The sequence below is a fragment of the Sarcophilus harrisii genome, chromosome 1 (genome assembly GCF_902635505.1).
Source record: "Sarcophilus harrisii chromosome 1, mSarHar1.11, whole genome shotgun sequence".
Taxonomy (NCBI): domain Eukaryota; kingdom Metazoa; phylum Chordata; class Mammalia; order Dasyuromorphia; family Dasyuridae; genus Sarcophilus; species Sarcophilus harrisii.
This window is the reverse complement of record NC_045426.1, coordinates 295,849,330-295,861,760: the sequence shown is the minus strand read 5'-3', so window position 1 is coordinate 295,861,760 and position 12,431 is coordinate 295,849,330. Positions and strand designations below refer to the sequence as shown.

At 33.6% G+C, this 12,431-nt stretch overlaps 1 protein-coding gene across 1 annotated transcript in view; it reads right to left on the bottom strand.

Moving 5' to 3' along the window:
- Window positions 1–10,415, bottom strand: part of SMARCA2 (SWI/SNF related, matrix associated, actin dependent regulator of chromatin, subfamily a, member 2) — a 278,733-nt gene extending 268,318 nt beyond the window's left edge. The window contains exon 1 of the mRNA XM_031943983.1: window positions 10,307–10,415. The gene's annotated coding sequence lies outside the window, so the exon portion shown is untranslated. The remainder of the gene's footprint in view (window positions 1–10,306) is intronic.
- Between the last annotated feature and the right edge of the window lie 2,016 nt (window positions 10,416–12,431).

Here is a 12,431-nt window from a genome sequence, read left to right as displayed (position 1 = left end):
ATATTATGAGAAACTTTTGAATGTCTTACAGAAGTAATAACTATATTATACTCTCAGTATTAATTTGTTCCACTAGATTCTGTCAAAAAGAATGAGAACTTACTTTGGTATGACTTGTTGGTAATAGACCCATGCTTTCAAATAGTCATTAATTAAGTGGCTACTCTGTGCCAGGCGTTGTCTATGTGATGTGTGCATGCAATGAATGAAACAATCTTTGCTCTCAAGGAAACTTATATTCTAACAGCAGAGAATGTATGAATATTGAAGTTTATACAGAATAAATATAAAGATGATAATTACAGAGTAATTAAATATAAGATATTAAGCAGTTGGGATGATTAGGAAAGGCTTAATGTAGTAAATGACACCTTAATTACATTTTGAAAAAAGAGGAGATTCTTTGAAATGGAAGTAATTCAAAAGACTGGGGATTATCATAGCAAAAGGAAGGAGATGAGACATGGAGTCATATGTAAAGAATACAGAGAAGGCCAATTTGTTTTTGTTGTAGAGTGCAGGAATTGGGGCAAGGGGTAGTATACAGCGAGTCTGGTTAAAATATCTTGAAGCTAAGATATGAAAGGTTAAAAATTAAACAGAGGAGGGTTTGGAAGCAATAGGAAGCTACTAGAGTGCATTGAATGGGATGAGGGGATGGAGGAAGTGGAATCAACATGATCAGGTCAGTATCAAAGGAAAACCACTTAGGTATTTGTGTGAAAGATAGATGATATACTAGAGTGGGGAAACTTAAAGCAAGGAAAACAATTAGGACACTGTTACAATAATTTAGGCAAAAGATGATGGGACCTTAAAGTAATGGATGAACTAAAATGATAGTTGTGGGGGTGTCAAGAAGATGATGAAAGTATTGTGAAGGCAGAAGTGCCAAGGTTTGACAACTAATTGGAAATTAGAAGAGAAATGAGGGGAATTAGGAGAGACATTAGGAGGGGAAATAACGAGGGAGAGAGTAATGTTGAAGTTATGAACCTAGAGAATAGCAGATTTTTCTTTTTAAGTGTGATGGCCTAGTGTGGAGGAACAGACCCTGCACCTAAAATCAAGAGATGAGAGATCAAAACCTGGTTTACATGTTTATTAGTTTTAAGATACTGCTCCTCAATCTCCTTACTTTTGAAAAGGTGATTTTCACTACTCAACAGGTGGTTATGTTTGTAAAACTGAACTTTCTATCATGTGAACTAATATTATTGGTTGCTTACAGCCACTTGTTTAAAAATGATTCCTGGGAGTTGTCTAGTGATCAAAATATTGAAATACTTGCAATTAGAAGAAACCAACATATTTGACTTTTTGAAAACTGATTTAACATTTTCTTTCTGTTTGTAGACCAATGTTACTTGTCTTTCCTCAATTACTCCCTAAAGGTTAACAGCATTCATATGAAGAAATTTGTCTGTAACATTAGGATGTCATTTATCTAGTGAGTCTAAATAATCTCTACCCCATTTTAATTAATCTCTCTCTTCATTTCTCTCTCTCTTTCTCTCTTCAACTACCAATGAATGAATAATAAACCATATATTAGGTACTTATTACATGTCAGGCATTAAGTAAGTGCTAAGAACTAAAATACAAGTAAAAAATAGTTCCTGTCCTCAAGGAACTTTCTTTTACACACACACACACACACACACACACACACACACACATATATATATATGTGTGTATATATATATAAATTTGTTTTTCTATTATTGTGGCCAGTATATTACAAGTTTTTTGAGGGCAATTATTATGTTTTAATATTTTATTTTTATCCCTAGCCTTTAATACAATACCTATCACAAATAGTACTACTAGAATACTGTTATTGTTACTGATTAGTCATTTCAGTCATCGCCTAGGCTTTCAACTCTCATTCCGGATTTTCTTTTTTATTTTTCTTTTTCCATTTTTGAGAATGCTTTTTTTTCTTTTTTTTATTATAGCTTTTTATTTACAAGACATATGCATGGGTAATTTTTCAGCATTGACCCTTGCAAAACATTCTGTTCCAACTTTTTCCCTCCTTTCCCCCATCCCTTCCCTTAGATGGCAGGTAGACCAATACATGTTAAATATGTTAAAGTATATGTTAAACACAATATATGTATACAGATCCACACAGTTATTTTGCTGCACAAAAAAAAATCAGACTTAGAAATAAGGTAAAAATAATCTGAGAAGGAAAACAAAAATGCAAGCAGACAAAAACAGAAGGAGTGGAAAGGTATGTTGTGTTTCACACTCATTTCCCATAGTTCTTTCTCTGGGTGCACCTGATTCTCTTCATTATTGAACAACTGGAACTTATTTGGTTTATCTCATTGTTGAAGAGAGCCATGTCCATCAGAATTGATCACCATATAGTACTGTTGTTGAATTGTATAATGATCTCCTAGTTCTGCTCATTTCATTCAGCATCAGTTCATGTAGGTCTTTCCAAGCCTTTCTGAAATCATGCTTCTGGTCATTTCTTACAGACCAATAATATTCCATAACATTTAGTGTAGAGGGCTGAAACTCTTGAGTCGTTGCACTGAGGTTGGTTCAAGCACTTAGGGTTAATTACTGATTGGACAATACTCTATGGGCATATGCCTGGAAAATGACCCTTCCCACTATCCTGTGCTGGATCAATGGTTGGTGTATACAGAGGATTGTAGGAAGGATTAGGGGGTGAAGTAAGACTAGCCAGGGTCACTTTTTGCACTGGATGAGGAAGAAGGCAGTGGCAGAGATTCTGCTTCTATCCTGTTCAATCCTGATTCTAAAGACCAAAAATAAAGACTAAGGACTTTTGCTTAACCTGACTCTGGATGATTCTGGGGTGTCTGGGGTGCTAGCATGGTTGTCACATTCATGTACCACAATTTATTCAGCCATTCTCCAATTGATGGGTATCCATTCAATTTCCAGTTTATACCCACTTCAAATGGGCTGCCAAAAACATTTCTGCACATACAAGTCCCTTTCCCTTCTTTAAGATCTCTTTGGGATATTTATAAGCCCAGCAGCAACACTGCTGGATCAAAGGGTATGTACAGTTTGATAACTTTTTGAGCATAGTTCTAAATTGCTCTCCAGAATGGTTGAATGCATTTACAATTCCATTTCCCACATCCCCTCCAACATTTATTATTATATTTTCTTGTCATCCTAGCCAATCTGAGAGGTATATAGTGGTATCTCAGAGTTGTCTTAATTTGCATTTCTCTGGTCAATAGTGATTAGGAACACTTTTTCATATGATTACAAATAGTTCCAAGTTCTTCTTCTGAAAATTGTCTGTACATATCTTTTGACCATTTATCAATTGGAGAATGGTTTGATTTTTTATAAATTAGAGTCAATTCTTTATATATTTTGGAAATGAGGCTTTTATAAAAACCCTTGACTTTAAAAATGTTTTCCCAGTTTATTGCTTCCCTTCTAATCTTGTTTGCATTAGTTTTGTTTGTACAAAAACTTTTCAATTTAGATATAATCAAAATTTTTCTACTTTGTGATCAATAATGAACTCTAGTTCTTCTTTGGTCACAAATTCTTCCTTCTCCACAGGTATGAGAGGTAAACTATACTATGTTCTTCTAATTTATTTATAATCTTTATTCTTTATGCCTAGATCATGAACCCATTTTAACTTTATCTTAGTGTATGGTGTTGTGTGGGTCAATGCCTAGTTTCTGCCATACTAACTTCCAATTTTCCCAGCAGTTTTGTCAAACGTGAATTCTTATCCGAAAAGGAAGTATCTTTGGGTTTGTCAAACACTAGATTATTGAAGTTAGTGACTATTTTGTCCTGTGAACCTAACCAATTCCACTGATCAACTAGTCTGTTTCTTAGCCAATACGAAATGGTTTTGGTGAATGCTGCTTTATTATATAGTTTTAGATCTGGTACAGCTAGGCCACTTTCATTTGATTTTTTTTTCCATTAGTTCCCTTGAAAGTCTTGACCTTTTGTTCTTCCAGTTGAATTTTGTTGTTACTTTTTCTAGTTCATTAAAATAGTGTTTTGGGAGTGTGATTGGTATTGCACTAAATAAATAGATTAGTTTTGGGAGTATTGTCATCTTTATTATATTTGCTTGACATATCCAAGAATACTTGATATTTTTCCAATTGCTTAAATGTAACTTTTTTTGTGTGGAAAGTATTTTGTAGTTTTGCTCATATAGTTGCTGATTTCCCGTTGGCAGATAGATTCCCAAATATTTTGTATCTTTTGCTGTTGGATTTTTTTAGTGATGTATACAAATGCTGAGGATTTATGTGGATTTATTTTGTATTCTGCAGCTTTGCTAAAGTTGTGAATTACTTCTAATAGCTTTTTAGTAGAATCTCTGGGGTTTTCTAAGTATACCATCATATCATCTACAAAAAGTAATAATTTAGTTTCCTCATTACTTACTCTAATTGATTTCATCTCTTATTGCCAAGGCTAGCATTTGTAATACAATATTGAATAGTAATGGTCATAGTAGACAACCTTGTTTCACACTACTGATCTTACTGGGAATGGTTCTAGTTTATCCCCATTACATATGTTGCTTACTGATGGTTTTAAATAGATGCTACTGACTATTTTAAGGAAAAGTCCATTTATTCCTGTACTCTCTAGTTTTTTTTTTTTAAATATGAATGGATGGTGGATTTTATCAAATGCTTTTTCTGCATCTATTGAAATGATCATATTTTTTTGTTAATTTGGTTATTGATATAGCCAATTGTGCTAATAGTTTTCCTAATATTGAGCCAGCCCTGCATTCTTGGTATAAATCCTACTTGGTCATGGTGTGATATCCTGGGGATGAATTTCTCTAATCTTTTTGCTAAGATTTTATTTAAAATTTTTGCATCAATATTCATTAGGGAGATTGGTGTATACTTTTCTTTCTCTGTTTTCAACTACTTGGTTTAGGTATCAGTACCATTTCTGTGTCATAAAAGGAATTTGGTAGGAGTCCTTCATTCTCTATTTTTTCAAAAAGTTTATATAACAGTGGAGTTAATTATTCTTTAAATTTTTGGTAGAATTCATGTGTAAATTTATCTGATCCCGGAGATTTTTTCTTTGGGAGTTGATTAATAGTTTGTTCTATTTCTTTTTCTAAAATGGAACTGTTTAACTAATTTACTTCTTTTTGTATTAATCTGGGCAAGTTATATTTTTGAAGATAGTCATCTATTTCACTTAGGTTATCAAATTTATTGGCATACAGTGGGACAAAGTAATTCCTATTTATTGCTCTAATTTCCTCTTCATTGGTGGAAAGTTCTCCCTTTTCATTTTTAAGACTTACAATTTGATTTTCCTCTTTCCTTTTCCTAATCAAATTTACCAAAGATTTATCTATTTTGATAGTTTTTTTAACTTTTAATTTTTAAAATTTCTCCTTTTAATTTTAGAATTTCAAGTTCAGTATTTGATTGGGGGTTTTTAATTTGGTCTTTTTCTAGCTTTTTAACTTGCAATCCTAATTCATTGATCTTCTCTTTCTCTATTTTATGCAAGTAAGCCTCTAGAGATATAAAATTTCCCCTTGTTACCACTATGGCTGCATCCTACACATTTTGGTAGTTGTCTCATTGTTGTCATTCTCTTGTGTGAAATTATTAATTGCGTCTATGCTATGATTTGTTGTTTCACCTATTCATTCTTTAGGATGAGATTATTTAGTTTTCAATTACTTTTTAGTCTATTGACCCCTAGCTTTCTGTTGAATGCAGTTTTTATTGCAACATGATCTGAAAAGAATTCATTTACCATTTCTGCCTTTCTGCATTTAATTTTGAGGTCTTTATGTCCTAATATATGGTCAATTTTTATATAGATTCCATGAACTACTGAGAAGAAATTGTACTCCTTTCTGGCTTCATTCAGTTTTCTCCAAAGATCATATACATAACTTTTCTAAAATTCTATTTACCTCTTTAACTTCTTTCTTATTTGTTTTGTGGTTTGATTTATCTAATTCTGAGATTGCAAGGCTGAGATCTCCCATTAATATAGTTTTGCTGTTTATTTCTTCTTGCAACTCTCTTAACTTCTTTAGGAATTTATTTGGTGCATATGTTTAATATTGATATTATTTCATTATCTATGCTACCCTTTAGCAAGATATCATTTCCTTCCTTATCTCGTTTAATTAGTTCAGTTTTTGTTTTTTATTGATCTGAGATAAGGATGGCTATCCCTGCTTTTTTTTTTTATTTCACCTGAAGCCTAATAGATTCTGTTCCAGCCTTTTATTTTTACTCTGTATGTATCACCCTGCTTTAAATGTGTTTCCTGTAAGTAACATATTTTAGGATTCTGGCTTTTGATGCAGTCTGCTATCCACCTTAGATTTATGGGAGAGTTCATCCCATTCATATTTATGGTTAAAATTACTAATTTTGTATTTCTGCCATCTAATTATCCCCATATTTTACTTTTCTTTTTCTTTCTCCTCTTTACTTTCCTCCCCAGTATTAAACTTATAGTCACCACTTGCCTCACGCAGCTTTCCCTCTTAAGAATCCCTCCCACCCCCTTTGAGTCCCTCCCCCTTTCTTATATCTTTTCCTTATTATGTTGTATTCACTTCAATTTAGCCTACTCTTTTCCTTTTCCCTTTTCCCTCCCACTTTTTAATGAGGTGAGAGAACTTTCTCTGTAAACCAAATATGCTTATTATTTTCTCTTTGATCCAAATGTGATGAGTAAGATTCACACAATGTTCCTTCCCCTCCTTTAATTCCCTCAGATATGATAGGTTTCCTTTGTCTCTTCGTGAGTTGTAATTTCCCTCTTTTAAAAAAATTTTTTTCCTAGCTGCTTGTAATATTTTTTCCTTAGTCTGATAGTTCTAAAATTTAGCCACAATATTACTTGGAGTTTTTATTTTGGGGTCTCTTTCAGAAGGTGTTTGTTGAATTATTTCAATGCCTATTTTACCTTCTGATTCTATTACATCTGGGCCATTCTCTTTGATGATTTTCTGAAAGAACAGGATTGAGAGTGCGGGAAACAGAGATATCACAGCTCAGAGGCAATTGGAGGAAGTTGGGCATTGCAGTCTGTATGTCTCTGTGTGGGCAAAGTTATTGCTGATATATTGTTTTTGTAGCGCTATATATATATATATATATATATATGTGTGTGTGTGTGTGTGTGTGTGTGTGTGTGTGTGTTATGTATTTTACTAATAGCAATTTGGAATCCCTAGGAAATAATGATGTCAAGAAAAAGAAAAATTGACTTGGAGTATAGGATATTCAAAGAACAGTGGACTTATGATTACTTTTTCATGCAGTACAAGGAAAAAGCTATATGTCTAACATGCCAGAATATAGTGTCTGTGTTCAAAGAATGTAATTTGCATTACTATGCAACTCTATAACATTATGAAACTCAGCATAAAGATAAATATGATTGTTTGGTTGGAGAAGTGAGAAAAGATAAAATATTAAAACTAAAAAATACATTGACAACTCAGCAAAATACTTTTGTGAATCAGAAGCAGCTAAATATTTCATCACTGTGAGCAAGTTTTCAAGTTGCCAAGCTAATAGCATGCACTGGCAGACCATTCATGGAGGGAGAATTTGTCTTTCTGTTGCCAAAGAGATGTGTCCAGAGAAGGCTGATTTATTTAACACAATGAGTCTTTCAGGACCTACAATTACATGGAGGATTGAAGAAATGAGAGACAATCTGCATCAGCATTTGCCAAACTCCATTAAAAAATTTCATATTTTTGCTTGGCACTCGACGAAAGCAATGATGTTCGTGATTCTGCACAACTTCTAATTTTTATTTGTGGGACGAATGATTATTTTGAAGTCATAGAAGAGCTTGCTGCACTGCAAAGCATCAAAGGAACAACTACAGGAGAGGATATCTATGAAAAGGTTTGCCAAACTCTGAATGGTTTGGAGCTGGACTGGGCTAAACTAGCCAGTGTGACAATTGATGGTACTCCTAGCATGGTGGGGTCTAAGAAAGGAGTAATTGCTCTCATTAACCAGGAGATGCACAAACATAACCATTCTCATCCAATAGCCATACAATGCCCCATCCACCAATAAGCACTGTATAGTAAATCACTGAAGTGGGACTGTTATGAAAATTGTGGTATCTTATGTTAACTTCATTAGAGCTAATGCACTAAATCACAGACAATTTAAGGAATTTCTGTCTGAGCTAAATGTTGAGTATGAAGATGTTCTATATCACACAGAAGTCCATTGGCTGAGTCAAGGGAGAGTTTTGAAACATTTCTATGACTTACTTCCACAGATTACAACTTTTCTGCTTTCAAAAAACAAAGAAGTACCAGAGCTCAATGATGCAGAATGGAAATGGCACCTTGCCTTTCTGACAGATGTAACAGAGCTACTCAACAATTTCAATATGTAACTTTAAGGAAAGGGAAGCTCATCTGTGATATGCAATCATATGTCAAAGCATTTGAAATAAAATTAGGGCTCCTCATCAAACAAATAAAGGAGGAAAACTTCTGCCATCTCCCCACAACTCAAAATCTGTTAGCAGAAAAACTGTTGATTGCATTCCCAAACAAAACGTGTGGATTCACTGGAAAAATTGCAAAAGGAGTTCCAATTTAGATTTAAAGAGCTTTTACATAACCCATTTTCTATTGACATTGAAAATGTGAATACAATTTATCAAATTGAACTGCTTGAACTGCAGAATTGTGATTCTATGAAAGATGCATTCAAGTCAAGCAGCTTTCATAATTTCTATGCATCTCTCCCCTCTGAGACATATCCTCATCTCAGGAACCATGCACTTAAAATGGCAACCATCTTTGGCAGCACTTATGTCTGTGAACAGACCTTTTCTAGAATGAAACATTTGAAATCTCCAACCAGATCAAGACTAATGGATGCACACTTGCATCACCTGTTACGAAGCAGTGACAACTATGGAACCAGACATTGACCATCTCATTAGCCAAAAGTAAACCCATAGTTCCCATTGAAATACTGGTAAGTTTGTTGATTTAATTTTACTTCATTTTAAATATTGTACTTGTTCCCGTTTTGTTTCTTCACTTCAAAATATATGCAGCATGCATAGGAATTTGTTCATAGTTTTTGTTTTTTACTATAGTCTGACCTTCCAATAGTCTGAGGGACAGTGAACTGGCCCCTATTTAAAAAGTATGAGTACCCCTGCCCTAGATGATATGGTGTAATAATGATGAGGAACACCATCAGCAACAACAGTAATTAGCATTTATATAATTTGAAGTTTGCAAAATTCTTTACAAAAATGATTTCATTTTATCTTCATAACAACTGTGAGAGGTAGGTGTTATTATTAACTGATTTTACAGATGAGGAAACTAAGGCTTAATGAAGTTCTATGAATTCCCCCAAAGTTTTATAGCTAGTAAAATGAGTGAAGGCAGATTTATTTGATTCAGATCTTCCTGATTCTAGGCCCAACTTTTTTGTTTTGGAAAATGCAAAAGCTCATCTATCAGACCCTAGTATCCAAGGTGGCTGTCCATATTGATAAGGTTCTGAGGCAATGTGTTGACTAATTGCTTATTGGACACAGATTTTTTAGCAGTGAAATTAATACTTCAAATAATATTTCAAAATATTTTAATTCATTCTAAACATGGAATCCTTGTTTAAAAACTATTGAGTTGGCATAGTTCTAGGAGAATAAAATCATATCAGTTGACATTCTGAATAAATGAGTATCAGCAGACATTATAATAGCTAATATTTAAATAGTACTTTAAGGTTTGCAAAACACTTTACATATATTATCTTGCAGCTAAATTTCATAGGTTTTCTGTGAAGAAGCAAATAAAAGAATTGGCAACATTTTCTTCATGATGTATCTAAAAGCAACTAGAAACATTATTTTGTAGGCACTTGGTCACTTCCAAAACAGCTATCTCTGTACAGGTTATTGACCAATTGTAACAATTGACAATATCAAATTATAAGATAAGTAAAAAAGCCCAAAAAAGCAGTTATGGGTAATTAAAATAATTTCAACCCTATTTTATAATATTGCAAAGAGGATGGATAAAATAACTGTGTAGTGAGAGATAACAGATGAGCAATCTAAGTGCTTACTGTTGTCCATGAAATATCAAAAAAGACAGAATAAGGCCTCTAACAAGTTAAACAGAAGATAAATATGAGGATTTAAGGGAGGACATGAATAAGAGGTGCACTGATGAGAGAAGGAAGGAAGGTATGGGTGGATAATAATTTGTACCAATGGAAATCATGCCCACATTGATGAAGTCACAGATTACCTGAAGCATGTCCTCTTTCTGGAATCACAGGTTCTTTGAATCTCAGAGATTCACTGCAACATTTGGAGTAGAGAAAATCCCATTTCTACACTTTTGTCTTTGTAATCACATCTCTGAGCTACAGTTTCCGCATCTAAAAATGAAGGAATTGGAGTAAATGACCTTTAACTTTCTTTCAACTAAAAATCTATGATCTTCTGATCTCAGAGATTGTCTATTCCAGACCTTAGCTAACAGTAATCCACTTTATTCTGTTTTAACAAGTGGTAGTATAATTTCAGCTTCAAAATCTCTCATGGTAGAAAATGAAATACCTTTTGAGGAAATTTATTCTGTTTTGGGATGATCTATTTATTAAGGCTTTTCTCCACTTTATAAGAAGGCAACATCGGCATCTTTACAAACCAATTCCCATTCATCCATCTACTCCAAAATTTAATTTGTTGCTTCTAGTTTTGCCCTTGGGGGCCAAACAAAACAATTCTAATCATTATTACATATGATGAATGCTCAAATTAATGATACTATGCATATGATAAATTGAAATATCTTTTCTTTCATGAATCATAAAGTTAGTGAATAACTTAGCCCTAAGAGACCTCAAAAAACACCTAATGCAGTTGATATCTGCAGAGGAAACTGATTTACAATGTCCCTAATGAGTGGCCACCCAGCATCTATTTGAAGTAATGAGGAACCTACTAACTCCTATTGAGGCCTACTTTGAACAGCTTTTCTTCTTCTAAATTTTTATTACTTTGAGCCAAAATTAGCTACCCTGTAGTTTTCACGTATCTCACCTTGTCCTATCCTCTAGGGATAAGCAGAACAAATTTAAACCCTCTTTCAAATAAATGATAACCTTTCAAATATTTGAAGACAGTAATCATTCAGAGCTTTTCCATTGCTTAGCATCATATGTTTGTTGCCTACTAATTGAGCTTTTGTCAGTGTTACTTTACCCTCTTCTCTTACAAAAGCTGTCCTTATCCAATTGCTCCACTGACCACTTCAGTGAAACCTCCTAGGATCTGTCACTTTCCACAATTTAACTCCCTCCTATCCATAACACCACCTGAAACATTCTGTCTTCTGCTTGACTAAAAAATTGACAAAGATAAATTTGCCTTTATTTTCCAGTACACTTACTTCATTACTGACATTTAAAAAATGAAAGAATTATATCAGTCTGAAGAGACAATCCAGCCCACAATCCTCAAAACAGAAGCAGTTAATGTTTCATATGTTCCAGCTGCTCAACTTAAAGATGTTATGGGTATATTTAAGACTAAAATGTTGCCCCTTTTATCCCCACATTGAAAATATATCATGCCCGCCACTACTATGTCATGCCCACTCTTTGAGAATTTGATATTGTCCAATATCCTATTGTCATACATGTGTGTAGCAGGGGAATATAGCATGTGATTTATGAGATCCTGATATAGTTCTTTCAGATGCTTATGAAGGGACTACCATGCAAACATAGCAGTGATGTGAGTGCATAATGTTTCTATCAAACTGTGTCAACATATGTTCCATGTTGAACATAAAGGATTCACTTGTTTCTCTTGTTTTCCCTAGCTTGTCTGAACTAAATTGTTAGGTAGATTGCTAACCTCTGCAAATAAACCTTACGGATCTCTTGGAAATCTAGGTTTTTAGTTAGGCATTTGGTCCACATAGTTTCAGGGAAGAGCACTTAAAAATACATTATAAAAACATTCAGGCCAATTCCAAATGTATACATACTTGGGGATGTAGAGGATTTAATTGTGTAAGCAGTTCAGTATCCATAATTTATAGTAAGAATTTTACAAACTTAGGAAGGGTTTTATAAATAAGGTGAATGTGGATTCAGAATATCTGGATGCAAGTTACTTCTGTGATCTTGGAAAATCACTTAGGACCTTGGCTTCTTTATAATGAAGCTGGGAAACTAGATGAACTCTAAGGTCATTTGCAACATTAAAATCAAATGATCTTATAAATAACAATTGAATGATATAGGGAAAAGACCCCAGAAGGATAAAAGAGGTTGGTTAACTGATCAAATATTTCCAAAACAAAACAATTCTTGTCCATAAAGAACATTTCAACATTTTGTAAACTACTCCAAAAAACT